Source organism: Salvelinus fontinalis, unplaced genomic scaffold, assembly GCF_029448725.1.
Source record: "Salvelinus fontinalis isolate EN_2023a unplaced genomic scaffold, ASM2944872v1 scaffold_0953, whole genome shotgun sequence".
NCBI lineage: Eukaryota > Metazoa > Chordata > Actinopteri > Salmoniformes > Salmonidae > Salvelinus > Salvelinus fontinalis.
The window spans coordinates 19430-32731 of NW_026601162.1; the positions used below are offsets into that span (position 1 = coordinate 19430).

General features: G+C 41.2%; 2 long non-coding RNA genes across 3 annotated transcripts; both read right to left on the reverse strand.

The window, feature by feature from the left end:
- Positions 1–501: 501 nt before the first annotated feature.
- Positions 502–1589, reverse strand: LOC129847809 (uncharacterized). 2 transcript variants are annotated; one of them, XR_008758468.1, is made up of 3 exons: positions 1441–1589; positions 975–1074; positions 502–864 (listed from the first exon to the last, which is right to left on the reverse strand). It is a non-coding gene; the product is annotated as an uncharacterized LOC129847809 (long non-coding RNA). The 2 variants fall into 2 exon arrangements; XR_008758467.1 differs by lacking the exon at positions 1441–1589 and adding an exon at positions 1201–1400.
- Positions 1590–11260: 9671 nt separating this feature from the next.
- Positions 11261–12774, reverse strand: LOC129847808 (uncharacterized). Its single transcript, XR_008758466.1, has 3 exons — positions 12582–12774; positions 12397–12456; positions 11261–12160 (listed from the first exon to the last, which is right to left on the reverse strand). It is a non-coding gene; the product is annotated as an uncharacterized LOC129847808 (long non-coding RNA).
- Positions 12775–13302: the final 528 nt, after the last annotated feature.

Sequence of the window (13302 nt, forward strand, 5' to 3'; positions counted from 1 at the left end):
TGAAAAATGGGACTCCCAATCACAGCCAGACGTGATACAGCCTGGATTTGAACCAGGGACAGTAGTGACGTCTCAGGTGCACTATTGTACATTGACTATTCAAATGATTCTAAGAACAGTTTGGTGTATTATTAATTGATGAATCAAGTCATTCGGTAAATGTTATCTTTATTGTTGTACATTTTTGTGTTTTCTTTTGTTTCAAACATTAAATCATAATTTCAAAGAAAATTTTTTTCTTGTTAAAATCATAAATAATTAGTGGGTTAACTGCCTTGTTCAGGGGCAGAACAACAGATTTGTATCTTGTCAGCTCAGGGATTTGAACTTGCAACCTTTCAGTTGCTAGTCCAATGCTCTAACCACTAGACTACCCTGCCGCCCGGTAATAATATGTGTTTCTTAATATCTTAATTAACAAATAAAAAAATTATATATAAAAAAAAAATGTTTTGTTTTTTTAAATCATAATTTATTCAATTATCAGTAGAATAGAGTTGAATAGAAGATTATCATAACAAAAATGTATTGGTCAGAGCCATCATCCCTTCTGTGTAGCCAGATTAATCTTCCTGCTGAACAGCCAATCACATCAAAGTGCTCCCTGCTGCCTGGTGTGCTCTCTCTGGTTTCACTGGGTGTCCAAGGCAACCACTGTGGAGCCCTGGTTGGTGGTGATCAGGGCTCAATGCTGTTTCACTGGGTGTCCAAGGCAACCACTGTGGAACCCTGGTTGGTGGTGATCACGGATCAATGCTGTTTCACTGGGTGTCCAAGGCAACCACTGTGGATCCCTGGTTGGTGGTGATCAGGGGTCAATGCTGTTTCACATTGACGTTGCCACAGGATCCTGGATGGTACTTCCTGAATGAGAAGAATCAGAGGGGGTTGGTTAGGTTGGAAATGTCATTACATGTTATCAGCTATAACATTGTCTGAATAGTGATGAAAACCAAGTGCTGTACAGGACTTACAACACATTCAGATAGTACTGAAGCTTTGTGACGTGAAGATGTGGCTGTTACTGCAGTGGCCTGGTGGACTGACAGAGTTGGTGGGATGAGATGGAGGAGTCTGGAGGTCAAAACATGATGAACAAACAAAACAAGAAAACATCAGAAATACTGATTTAACTGTTAAAGTCTCAAATATATGTCAGGAAACTTTAGACACAGTTTGTTATGATAAAACAACATTTACAACAGGTATAACTGGGTTCAGCTGGATTAGACTGAATTAAAGTATGGTTGACACCAATGCAATGTGTAGAGCAGTTGTGTTCCTTGTTGGCAGTGGAATCTGGAACACACATCACCCCAATCATCACACCTACAGAACATTCTGCTGCTTGTAAATCAAGTTCCTCTAGATCTAGGATACGTGTTCAGTGTAACAGAGGTAGTATCATGTTGACGTCACTGGAGAAGAATCTGTACTTACCTGATCTGTGGCCTCGCCTGGTTCCTCCCAGAAGCGGAGGTGGAACAACGTGGGGGATAATGGGGGGGAGGGTGATACCAGCCGCTCAACAACAGACCAACAGGCAGTTCTGGGAAACAGATGAACATTTCTGAGAAGTCACACCCCTATCTTTGTCTTGACATATAAATTATTGTTTGGTTTTGTGCAAGCTATGGCATATAGATGCAGAATCCAGTGGGGAGAATACATTTGGTTTGAGCTTTTCTCTGCATTCGTTTGAGTTCATACTCTGTTTACAACTTAACACCTTGCTTCGATGTATTTACTTTAATGCCTAAATGTTTTTATTCATCTTCAGAATTAGAATTAAATTAACCTTGTTTTCACATTAAACATAAAGAAAAGGGTGGTGACATGTTTTAATCTTCCCGTGCAGTCACATGATGACAAACAGAAGCAGTATCTGTAACAGCACCGTTTCTAGACAGACAACAGAGGATGTTCATGATGTTTTGATAAACAGACTATTAGAATTAGAATAAAGGTTAACATAAACTTTTCCTCTTCAGTTAACTTTCATAATAAATGCTTCAAAATGAGTTTTGAAAGAATCTTTACCTCCACAAATGAAGTATTAAAACCACTTGAGAAGCTGTCATTGTGAACAGATTACATTAGTGAAATCTACTCATTTGGTATCTGGTGTTACACTTAAAGGGCATTATCTCTACAGGATCCGTATCCCCCCACGAGACGGTTGAGTTAACGTAGGCTAATGTGATTAGCATGAGGTTGTAAGTAACAAGAACATTTCCCAGGACATAGACATATCTGATATGGGCAGAAAGCTTACATTCTTGTTAATCTAACTGCACTCTCCAATTTACAGTAGCTGTTACAGTGAAAGAATACCATGCTATTTTTTGAGGAGAGTGCACAGTTATAAACTTGAACATGTATTAATAAACCAATTAGGCACAATTGGGCAGTCTTGATATAAAATGTTGAACAGAATGGTTCATTGGATCAGTCTAAAACTTTGCACATACGCTGCTGCCATCTAGTGGCCAAAGTCTAAATTGTGCCTAACCTGGAATAGTACATTATGACCTTTCTCTTGTATTTCAAATTAATTAATTAATTTCACATTTCCACAAACTTCAAAGCGTCGCTGTAAATGGTATCAAGAAAATGCATATCCCTGCTTCAGGTCCTGAGCTCCAGACAGTTAGATTTGGACATGTCATTTTAGACAAAAATTGAAAAAAAGGGTCCGATCTTTAAGAGGGTATCATCATTTTCACAATTTCTCAGAATCATTCCAACCTCATAGTGTGGAAATATACACCTGTCACGCTATTTTGGACCACCACCAATTTCTCAGTATCATTCCAACCTCATAGTGTTGAAATATACACCTGTCACGCTATTTTGGACCACCAGGCTGCTAATATTATGCAGTGTCATTTTTGTGTTTATACTTTTTCATAACGACAACAAAAAAATGGATGTCAGACTAAAATATGTTCATGATGTCAATGCGACAACTCTCTACAGACATGTCGATAAACGTAGTCTTGTCATCTCTGATTGTTTAGCACAGTACTGTACTCACTCTGTTTAGCACATGGCCTCACATGTGAATCCTTAAAGAGATGGGTGGGGTCGATACTGAATGAGGGTAGACAAAGAGCTCTCAGGTAGGTGTACCAAAACATTCAAGGGTCATTTTTATAAAAGTGGTGTTACAAGTTTATCAACTTTCAAAGCAGAATTCCTTTCCCATTGTTCCTCAACTGTAGTGTCTGATAAACCATTTTCTAGCTCTGAGTCTCTACTTTTATCCAATGTAAAAAACACAATTTCTAATATTGATACATATGACCGAATCGAGCCGGTCGGTCCCAGTTGTCATCTCATTGATCCTTAGGGAGCTCGTTCTATAATACAGACGTGGGTGAGTTCTGTCCCAGGTAGATGCAAAAATCTGGTAACTTCCCCAACATTCTTTGAAAACCCGGTTGGGAGATTCCCGGAATCAAGAAGGAATAAGCAGGAAATCTGGAATCCTCCATCCAGGATTTTGGAAAACTGGGGATTCTGGGAAACTTACTGGACTGTGTGCACATTTGAATTACTGGCTAGCACCAAAATCTCATTAAAATGATTGTGGTCTTCAATTTAGACAACAATTAGTTGTCTGAAGTGTTAGTAGAGTACTGGAACCTGTATACTCTGGTGTAAACTGTAGCTGTACTACAATTGACTACAATTGTCTAAATACACGTACCATGTTTTCTCTTGCTAATCCAGGCAGGTTTGTCATCTGATTTCCAAGATAGATACCATACTCCAAGGCACGACATGTTTTCTCTTCCATGCAGGATTGTCATCTGATTTCCAAGGAGTCTGGTTGTACACCAGGATATTTCCCCAGCATAGCCTAGCCTAAAGCCACAGGGATATCATATAATAAAATGTTCATGAAATCACAAGTCCAAGACACCAAATGAAAGATACACATCTTGTGAATCCAGCCATCATTTTGGATTTTTAAAATGTTTTACAGGGAAAACACGATATGTATTTATATTAGCTAACCACAATAGCAAAAGACCCAACTTTTTTTTTCACCATTTTTTTACTGCATAGGTAGCTATCACCAATTGACCAAATAAAGATATAAATAGTCACTAACCAAGAAACAACTTCATCAGATGACAGTCTTATAACAGATTTATTGTATAGCATATGTTTTGTTAGACAAATGTGCATTTTTCAGGTATAAATCACAGTTTTACATTGCAGCTGCAATCTGAAATAGCGCCGAAGCAGCCAGAATAATTACAGAGACCAAAGTCAAATACCTAAATACTCATCATAAAGCATTTCTGAAAAATATATGGTGTACAGCAAATGAAAGACAAACATCTTGTGAATCCAGCCAATATTTCCAATTTTTTAAGTGTTTTACAGCGAAAACACAATACAGCATTATATTAGCTTACCACAATAGCCAGAAACACAAGCCATTTACCAGCAGCAAAGGTTAGCGATCGTAACAAACCAGCAAAAGATATATAATTTTTGACTAACCTTCATAAACTTCATCAGATGACAGTCCTGTAACATCATATTACACAATGCATATAGGGTTTTTTCGAAAATGTGCATATTTAGTGGCACAAATCGTGGTTATACAATGTGAATAGTAGCCAAACTTCAAACAATCTGTCCGGCGCCATCTTGGAGAGGCACCTAATCTAATCAATAACTAATCATAAACTTGACAAAAAAATACAGGTTTGACAGCAAATTAAAGATACCTTAGTTCTTAATGCAACCGCTGTGTTAGATTTTTTAAATTAACGTTACTACGACATACAGCGTGCGTTAAAGCGAGACCGTGCCGAAATTAATGGCGGAATAATAATTTTACATTTTTCAAAAAAATACGAATTAACATCATAGATGGGTTGGTCTGGGAGCTACTTTATCATCATAGATGGGTTGGTCTGGGAACTACTTTAACATCATAGATGGGTTGGTCTGGGAACTACTTTAACATCATAGATGGGTTGGTCTGGGAACTACTTTATCATCATAGATGGGTTGGTCTGGGAACTACTTTAACATCATAGATGGGTTGGTCTGGGAACTACTTTAACATCATAGATGGGTTGGTCTGGGAACTACTTTAACATCATAGATGGGTTGGTCTGGGAACTACTTTAACATCATAGATGGGTTGGTCTGGGAACTACTTTAACATCATAGATGGGTTGGTCTGGGAACTACTTTAACATCATAGATGGGTTGGTCTGGGAACTACTTTAACACCATAGATGGGTTGGTCTGGGAACTACTTTAACATCATAGATGGGTTGGTCTGGGAACTACTTTAACATCATAGATGGGTTGGTCTGGGAACTACTTTAACATCATAGATGGGTTGGTCTGGGAACTACTTTAACATCATAGATGGGTTGGTCTGGGAACTACTTTAACATCATAGATGGGTTGGTCTGGGAACTACTTTAACATCGTAGATGGGTTGGTCTGGGAGCTACTTTAACATCATAGATGGGTTGGTCTGGGAACTACTTTAACATCATAGATGGGTTGGTCTGGGAACTACTTTAACATCATAGATGGGTTGGTCTGGGAACTACTTTAACATCATAGATGGGTTGGTCTGGGAACTACTTTAACACCATAGATGGGTTGGTCTGGGAACTACTTTAACATCATAGATGGGTTGGTCTGGGAACTACTTTAACATCATAGATGGGTTGGTCTGGGAACTACTTTAACATCATAGATGGGTTGGTCTGGGAACTACTTTAACATTATAGATGGGTTGGTCTGGGAACTACTTTAACACCATAGATGGGTTGGTCTGGGAACTACTTTAACATCATAGATGGTCTGGGAACTACTTTAACATCATAGATGGGTTGGTCTGGGAACTACTTTAACATCATAGATGGGTTGGTCTGGGAACTACTTTAACATCATAGATGGTCTGGGAACTACTTTAACATCATAGATGGTCTGGGAACTACTTTAACATCATAGATGGGTTGGTCTGGGAACTACTTTAACATCATAGATGGGTTGGTCTGGGAACTACTTTAACATCATAGATGGGTTGGTCTGGGAACTACTTTAACATCATAGATGGGTTGGTCTGGGAACTACTTTAACATCATAGATGGGTTGGTCTGGGAACTACTTTAACATCATAGATGGGTTGGTCTGGGAACTACTTTAACATCATAGATGGGTTGGTCTGGGAACTACTTTAACATCATAGATGGGTTGGTCTGGGAACTACTTTACCATCATAGATGGGTTGGTCTGGGAGCTACTTTAACATCATAGATGGGTTGGTCTGGGAACTACTTTAACATCATAGATGGGTTGGTCTGGGAACTACTTTACCATCATAGTTGGTCTGGGAACTACTTTAACATCATAGATGGGTTGGTCTGGGAACTACTTTAACATCATAGATGGGTTGGTCTGGGAACTACTTTAACATCATAGATGGGTTGGTCTGGGAACTACTTTAACATCATAGATGGGTTGGTCTGGGAACTACTTTAACACCATAGATGGGTTGGTCTGGGAACTACTTTAACACCATAGATGGGTTGGTCTGGGAACTACTTTAACATCATAGATGGGTTGGTCTGGGAGCTACTTTAACACCATAGATGGGTTGGTCTGGGAACTACTTTAACACCATAGATGGGTTGGTCTGGGAACTACTTTAACATCATAGATGGGTTGGTCTGGGAACTACTTTAACATCATAGATGGGTTGGTCTGGGAACTACTTTAACATCATAGATGGGTTGGTCTGGGAACTACTTTAACATCATAGATGGGTTGGTCTGGGAGCTACTTTAACACCATAGATGGGTTGGTCTGGGAACTACTTTAACACCATAGATGGGTTGGGTTAGCTGTTCTATTGGTTAATGCATCAGATGAAAGGATAGATGTTGGGGTAATTGTACTCTAAACAACATGATGAAGGCATCGATGTGAGAGCATATACAGTGCTGAGTTACCTCAAGAGGATGTAGCGTTGATTAGGGATATGTGCCTTTCAGATGACAATGGAGGAGGAAGGAGATGGGGAACAAAGAGAGAATGACGTGTCTTGGGAACACCTCTTGGATCCGGGGGTCTGACGGGGAACACTGGGTGGAAGCAGAAGCTTTTTTAGGACCAACCTCAGCAGGAAAGTGTCCTGAAGACAGAGTCAGGTGACGAGAGACTGGGAATTGTCATGTTATCAGACTTTGGTTTTTCGTTGCATATAAAATGATGCATAGTTTACCATGTTGTTAGTAGTGTTATGTTGTGTGTTTCTCGTTGCATATTAAATGATGCATAGCTTACCATGTTGTTAGTAGTGTTATGTTGTGTGTTCCTCGTTGCATATTAAATGATGCATAGTTTACCATGTTGTTAGTAGTGTTATGTTGTGTGTTTCTCGTTGCATATTAAATGATGCATAGCTTACCATGTTGTCAGTAGTGTTATGTTGTGTGTTTCTCGTTGCATATTAAATGATGCATAGCTTACCATGTTGTCAGTAGTGTTATGTTGTGTGTTTCTCGTTGCATATTAAATGATGCATATCTTACCATGTTGTTAGTAGTGTTATGTTGTGTGTTTCTCGTTGCGTTTCAAGTCCTGTGCCGTCACTCTCTCAGGAGGAAGTTCAACAGGAGGAAGAGCTCCAGACGACACGTTATTATCAGGGTTCTATGAGAAACAGATATCAGAGTGTTCACGGTGTGACTATAGAACAGAGGCCTTAAGTCTCCGAGTTGGACACTGGGAATGTTAGTGCTAATTAGGTTTCATTTTTTAGTTAAATGTTTTATCACTGTTTGTTCATTTATAAGTTATTTCCAGGTTTATGTAATGTTGAACAGTATGGAGTTAAATGTTTTATCACTGTTTGTTCATTTATAAGTTATTTCCAGGTTTATGTAATGTTGAACAGTATGGAGTTACATGTTTTATCACTGTTTGTTCATTTCTAAGTTATTTCCAGGTTGATGTAATGTTGAACAGTATGGAGTTAAATGTTTTATCACTGTTTGTTCATTTATAAGTTATTTCCAGGTTGATGTAATGTTGAACAGTATGGAGTTAAATGTTCAGAACGGGGGACTGATGGATTCTGGGTTGTGACTCCTAAACTTGGACTAGTGTTAATGATCAGGTATCCTATTGAAACACTGAGTGGTCTAGAGAGTCTCAGAAGTTAGTATCTGTAGGAGGAATGTATCTGGTGGAGACAGTTAACCAGGAATGTACTGAGTGAAGAAAAGATCATCACATGTTGACAGGCGCTGATAAGGATGCAGAGCTGTGGATTAGTGAGGAAGGGGGTTGAGGTCAGGACAGGGCAGATTAAGGATGCAGAGCTGTGGATTAGTGAGGAAGGGAGTTGAGGTCAGGACAGGTCAGCTTAAGGATGCAGAGCTGTGGATTAGTGAGGAAGGGGGTTGAGGTCAGGACAGGTCAGATTAAGGATGCAGAGCTGTGGATTAGTGAGGAAGGGGGTTGAGGTCAGGACAGGTCAGCTTAAGGGAGAAGGAACAGTTTGAGGCCCATATAACTTCACTTCCTGCCTAGTAATATGTTTAGACAGGAGGAGATTCCACCCATATTGGGGTATATATACTACCACTGATGTGAATATGTCTTTTGTAGCTGTATCGACCCAATGGGTGAATAAACTTGGTGTGATCTTTGTTAAGCATCCGTGAGTTTTAACAGGTTCACTTAGAACCGAACAATAAGCAGAGCTTGATTGAGTTTGTTATAATGGAACCAGTAGAAAAGTCCTAAAAGTACAAACATTGAAAACATTTCTTGTTCAGTTAGTCCCTCTCTGTTTCAGTTGATTTTCTTCAGTTTGGTGCCTCGTGGATATGATTCAGGTCTCCGTGGAAACATCAATGTAAATCACCTTTGATTTTCACTCCTCACTTTCACTTTCAGGTCCATAGGGTTTTACTGCCCCCTGCTGGAGACTGGAGCACACTGCAGTCCCTTTCAGGTCTATAGGGTTTTACTGCCCCCTGCTGGAGACTGGAGCACACTGCAGTCCCTTTCAGGTCCATAGGGTTTTACTGCCCCCTGCTGGAGACTGGAGCACACTGCAGTCCCTTTCAGGTCCATAGGGTTTTACTGCCCCCTGCTGGAGACTGGAGCACACTGCAGTCCCTTTCAGGTCCATAGGGTTTTACTGCCCCCTAGTGGAGACTGGAGCACACTGCAGTCCCTTTCAGGTCCATAGGGTTTTACTGCCCCCTGCTGGAGACTGGAGCACACTGCAGTCCCTTTCAGGTCCATAGGGTTCTACTGCCCCCTGCTGGAGACTGGAGCACACTGCAGTCCCTTTCAGGTCCATAGGGTTTTACTGCCCCCTGCTGGAGACTGGATCACACTGCAGTCCCTGGCTTTCTTTGTGCAGCCGGATGATGAGGCCCTCATCAATACAGGTACTGTATGTAGAACCATAGTAAAGACCAGTATGGACTATCAATACAGATACTGTATGTAGAACCATAGTAAAGACCAGTATGGACTATCAATACAGATACTGTATGTAGAACCATAGTAAAGACCAGTATGGACTATCAATACAGATACTGTATGTAGAACCATAGTAAAGACCAGTATGGACTATCAATACAGATACTGTATGTAGAACCATAGTAAAGCCCAGAATGGACTATATATACAGGTACTGTATGTAGAATCATAGTAAAGACCAGTATGGACTATCAATACAAAGTGACCATTTAGAATGAGGCCCAGTTCAATGAGAGGAAGTCTTAACAGAACTGGGGGATGACAGACAGGAAGTGGGGGGGTGGAGATCTAATATATTGTTGTGCCAAACACTGAAGCATGATATTGTAATAAATCTACACCCTATTCCCTACGTAGAACACTACTTTAGACCTGGTCAGAAGCACCGTAGTGCACTACGTAGGGAATAGGGAACCATTTGGAACAGAGACAGTAATTCCCCTGAACATCTTCCTCTTCCTCATCTGGTTTCTTGAACAGCCCTTCACTCCTCCCCTCTTCCTCCCCTCCTCCCTTTTCATTCTATTCTATCAGCCACACCACTAGCTCACCTCCACACAATACATTTACAAGTTAAAGACACACCTTGGAATAAATAACAAAGGAAAACTATTACTAGATGAAGTTTAGTGTTTTTTATTATTTCCCATCACCATAAATCATATTTAATCACTGAACAGTAGCAGACCTAACTTCATCTGTTCCTGACTCTGGATAGTGGATTAAAAAGACCATCAATCTCCAATGATATGAAAGTACTATTCTGAACATTACTGATATACTGAGTGGCAAGTCAAGATATCTGCTGGTTTTATTGTTTGGTCAATAGCACCACCTGCTGGACAGGTTTAATGTTGCTGGACTGAGCAGTATGGGAGGATGAAAGATGACACATTTAGGGACGGTTTCCTGGACATCTACATTGAACATACTTTTTAGTCCAGGACTAGGATTAATCTGTGTCTGGGAAACCAGTCCATATAGTTTAGTAGAAAGTAAGTGATACCAGCTTGTAGTGGGCTGACTAGTCCTGAATTGTCCTTTAGTTCCTGGACCATTTTCCATGCAGCTCCAGGTGACAGAGAACACATCAATTAGGACCAACAAGCTGATCAATGATACTGAGGAGAATTACATAGAGACAGAGAACCAACTGGAGAAAACATATCAATGGTTCTGAATGACAACCAATATACATCAACACCAGACATCATGATTCATGGAAATGTACAAGATTAAAACATTGCAATTGGACCCTACTACAGTTTAACCAGCTCAGCTATAGACTACACCAGCATGACTAGTCTCTATGTGGACCCTACTACAGTTTAACCAGCTCAGCTATAGACTACACCAGCATGACTAGTATCTATGTGGACCCTACTACAGTTTAACCAGCTCAGCTATAGACTACACCAGCATGACTAGTATCTATGTGGACCCTACTACAGTTTAACCAGCTCAGCTATAGACTACACCAGCATCACTAGTATCTATGTGGACCCTACTACAGTTTAACCAGCTCAGCTGTAGACTACACCAGCATGACTAGTATCTATGTGGACCCTACTACAGTTTAACCAGCTCAGCTATAGACTACACCAGCATGACTAGTATCTATGTGGACCCTACTACAGTTTAACCAGCTCAGCTGTAGACTACACCAGCATGACTAGTATCTATGTGGACCCTACTACAGTTTAACCATACTACAGTTTAACCAGCTCAGCTGTAGACTACACCAGCATGACTAGTATCTATGTGGACCCTACTACAGTTTAACCAGCTCAGCTATAGACTACACCAGCATGACTAGTATCTATGTGGACCCTACTACAGTTTAACCAGCTCAGCTATAGACTACACCAGCATGACTAGTATCTATGTGGACCCTACTACAGTTTAACCAGCTCAGCTATAGACTACACCAGCATGACTAGTATCTATGTGGACCCTACTACAGTTTAACCAGCTCAGCTATAGACTACACCAGCATGACTAGTATCTATGTGGACCCTACTACAGTTTAACCAGCTCAGCTATAGACTACACCAGCATGACTAGTATCTATGTGGGCCCTACTACAGTTTAACCAGCTTAACAGTAGAGTTACACAAATTACCAGAGAGATAAAACCCAGGATAGAGGGTCTGAGTGAATGTTGTCTGGACTCTGTGGAGGAGGGTCATTGTGTAAGAGACACTGTAGAAGGACAGAGTACCTGCCTTGTGATCCAGGTACACTCCTACTCTGGAGGACTGAGGGCCTGATACTTTAGTCTCAACATTATTGTGTCTGAAACAATAACCACCTCTAGAGCACCTTAAACTCCAGGACTTGTTATTGTGTCCAAATCCACTATCTCTCCCTGTTCTGCTGATGTCTTTATATGAGACTGCTGTATAAACATTACCAGTCCACTCCACCTCCCAGTAACAGCGTCCAGACAGACCCTCTCTACACAGAACCCGACAGTAGTTGTTGGTGAATCTGTCTGGATGGTCAGGATATCGTTGGACTTGGTCTGTATAGGTCACCTTTCTGTTCCCTTTAGACAGAGAGAGGAGTGTGTTTGCTGTGTTAGGGTCCAGTGTGAGCTGACAGGAATCTGGGAGAAGAGCAGAGCAGAGACCAATGAGGGGAGTCAGAACAATAAGTTGAGTCAGATACTGTATCTACCCTGTCTTTGATTAGAGCACAGCAGAGATCAAATCAGAGACATATGAGGAGTCAGATAGATACCCAGTCTTTGATTAGATCTACTATTGCTATATATTTCTAGAGGGATTGTTAGGAGTGTCAGTAAAAAGAGACTGTTAGTTACTTCACAATAAAGAGACTCACATTGTAACAACTGTTCTCTGGTCTTGGGCTCTGGAGGCAGTACAACATCCACTATATTCACTACAGACACACAAACACATTGACAGAGAGAGGGAATGTTATCATCGGACCATATTCCACATGTATATGACTAGTAGGGAACTTTCAATGGTCTAAAGTTGATGTTCTTATTGTTTTCAACACACCTGTAGTGGAGATCTTGGTCCATTCTCCTTTAAGGAAGTCTTCTAGTTTCTCTCTCAGTTCAGACACAGTCTTACTCACATCTCCAAAGTACTGAAGAGGACGGACAACGATGCTGGGTAAGTCTGAAGATACACTGATACTGGAGAGAGACTGATAACTCTGGAGAGAGAGAGAAAGAGAGAGAGAGAGAGAGAGAGAGAGAGAGAGAGAGAGAGAGAGAGAGAGACAGAACGAGAGAGAGAGAGAGAGGGACGGACGGACAGAGAGAGAGAAGGACAAAGAGAGGGAGGGACAGAGACGGACAGAGACAGAGGGAGAGAGAGGGATGGACAGAGGAAGAGAGAGAGAGGGATGACAGAGGGAGAGCGAGAGAGGGACGGACAGAGAGAGAGAGAGGGACAGACGGAGAGAGATGGGGACGGACAGAGAGAGATGGGGACGGACAGAGAAAGAGAGGTGGGGACGGACAGAGAGAGATAGGGACAGACAGAGAGAGATAGGGACAGACAGAGAGAGATAGGGACGGACAGAGAGAGATAGGGACGGACAGAGAGAGATAGGGACGGACAGAGAGAGAGATAGGGACAGACAGAGAGAGAGATAGGGACGAGACAGAGAGAGAGATAGGGACGGACAGAGAGAGAGTAGGGACAGACAGAGAGAGAGAGGGACGGACAGAGAGAGAGAGGGACGGACAGAGAGAGAGAGGGACGGACAGAG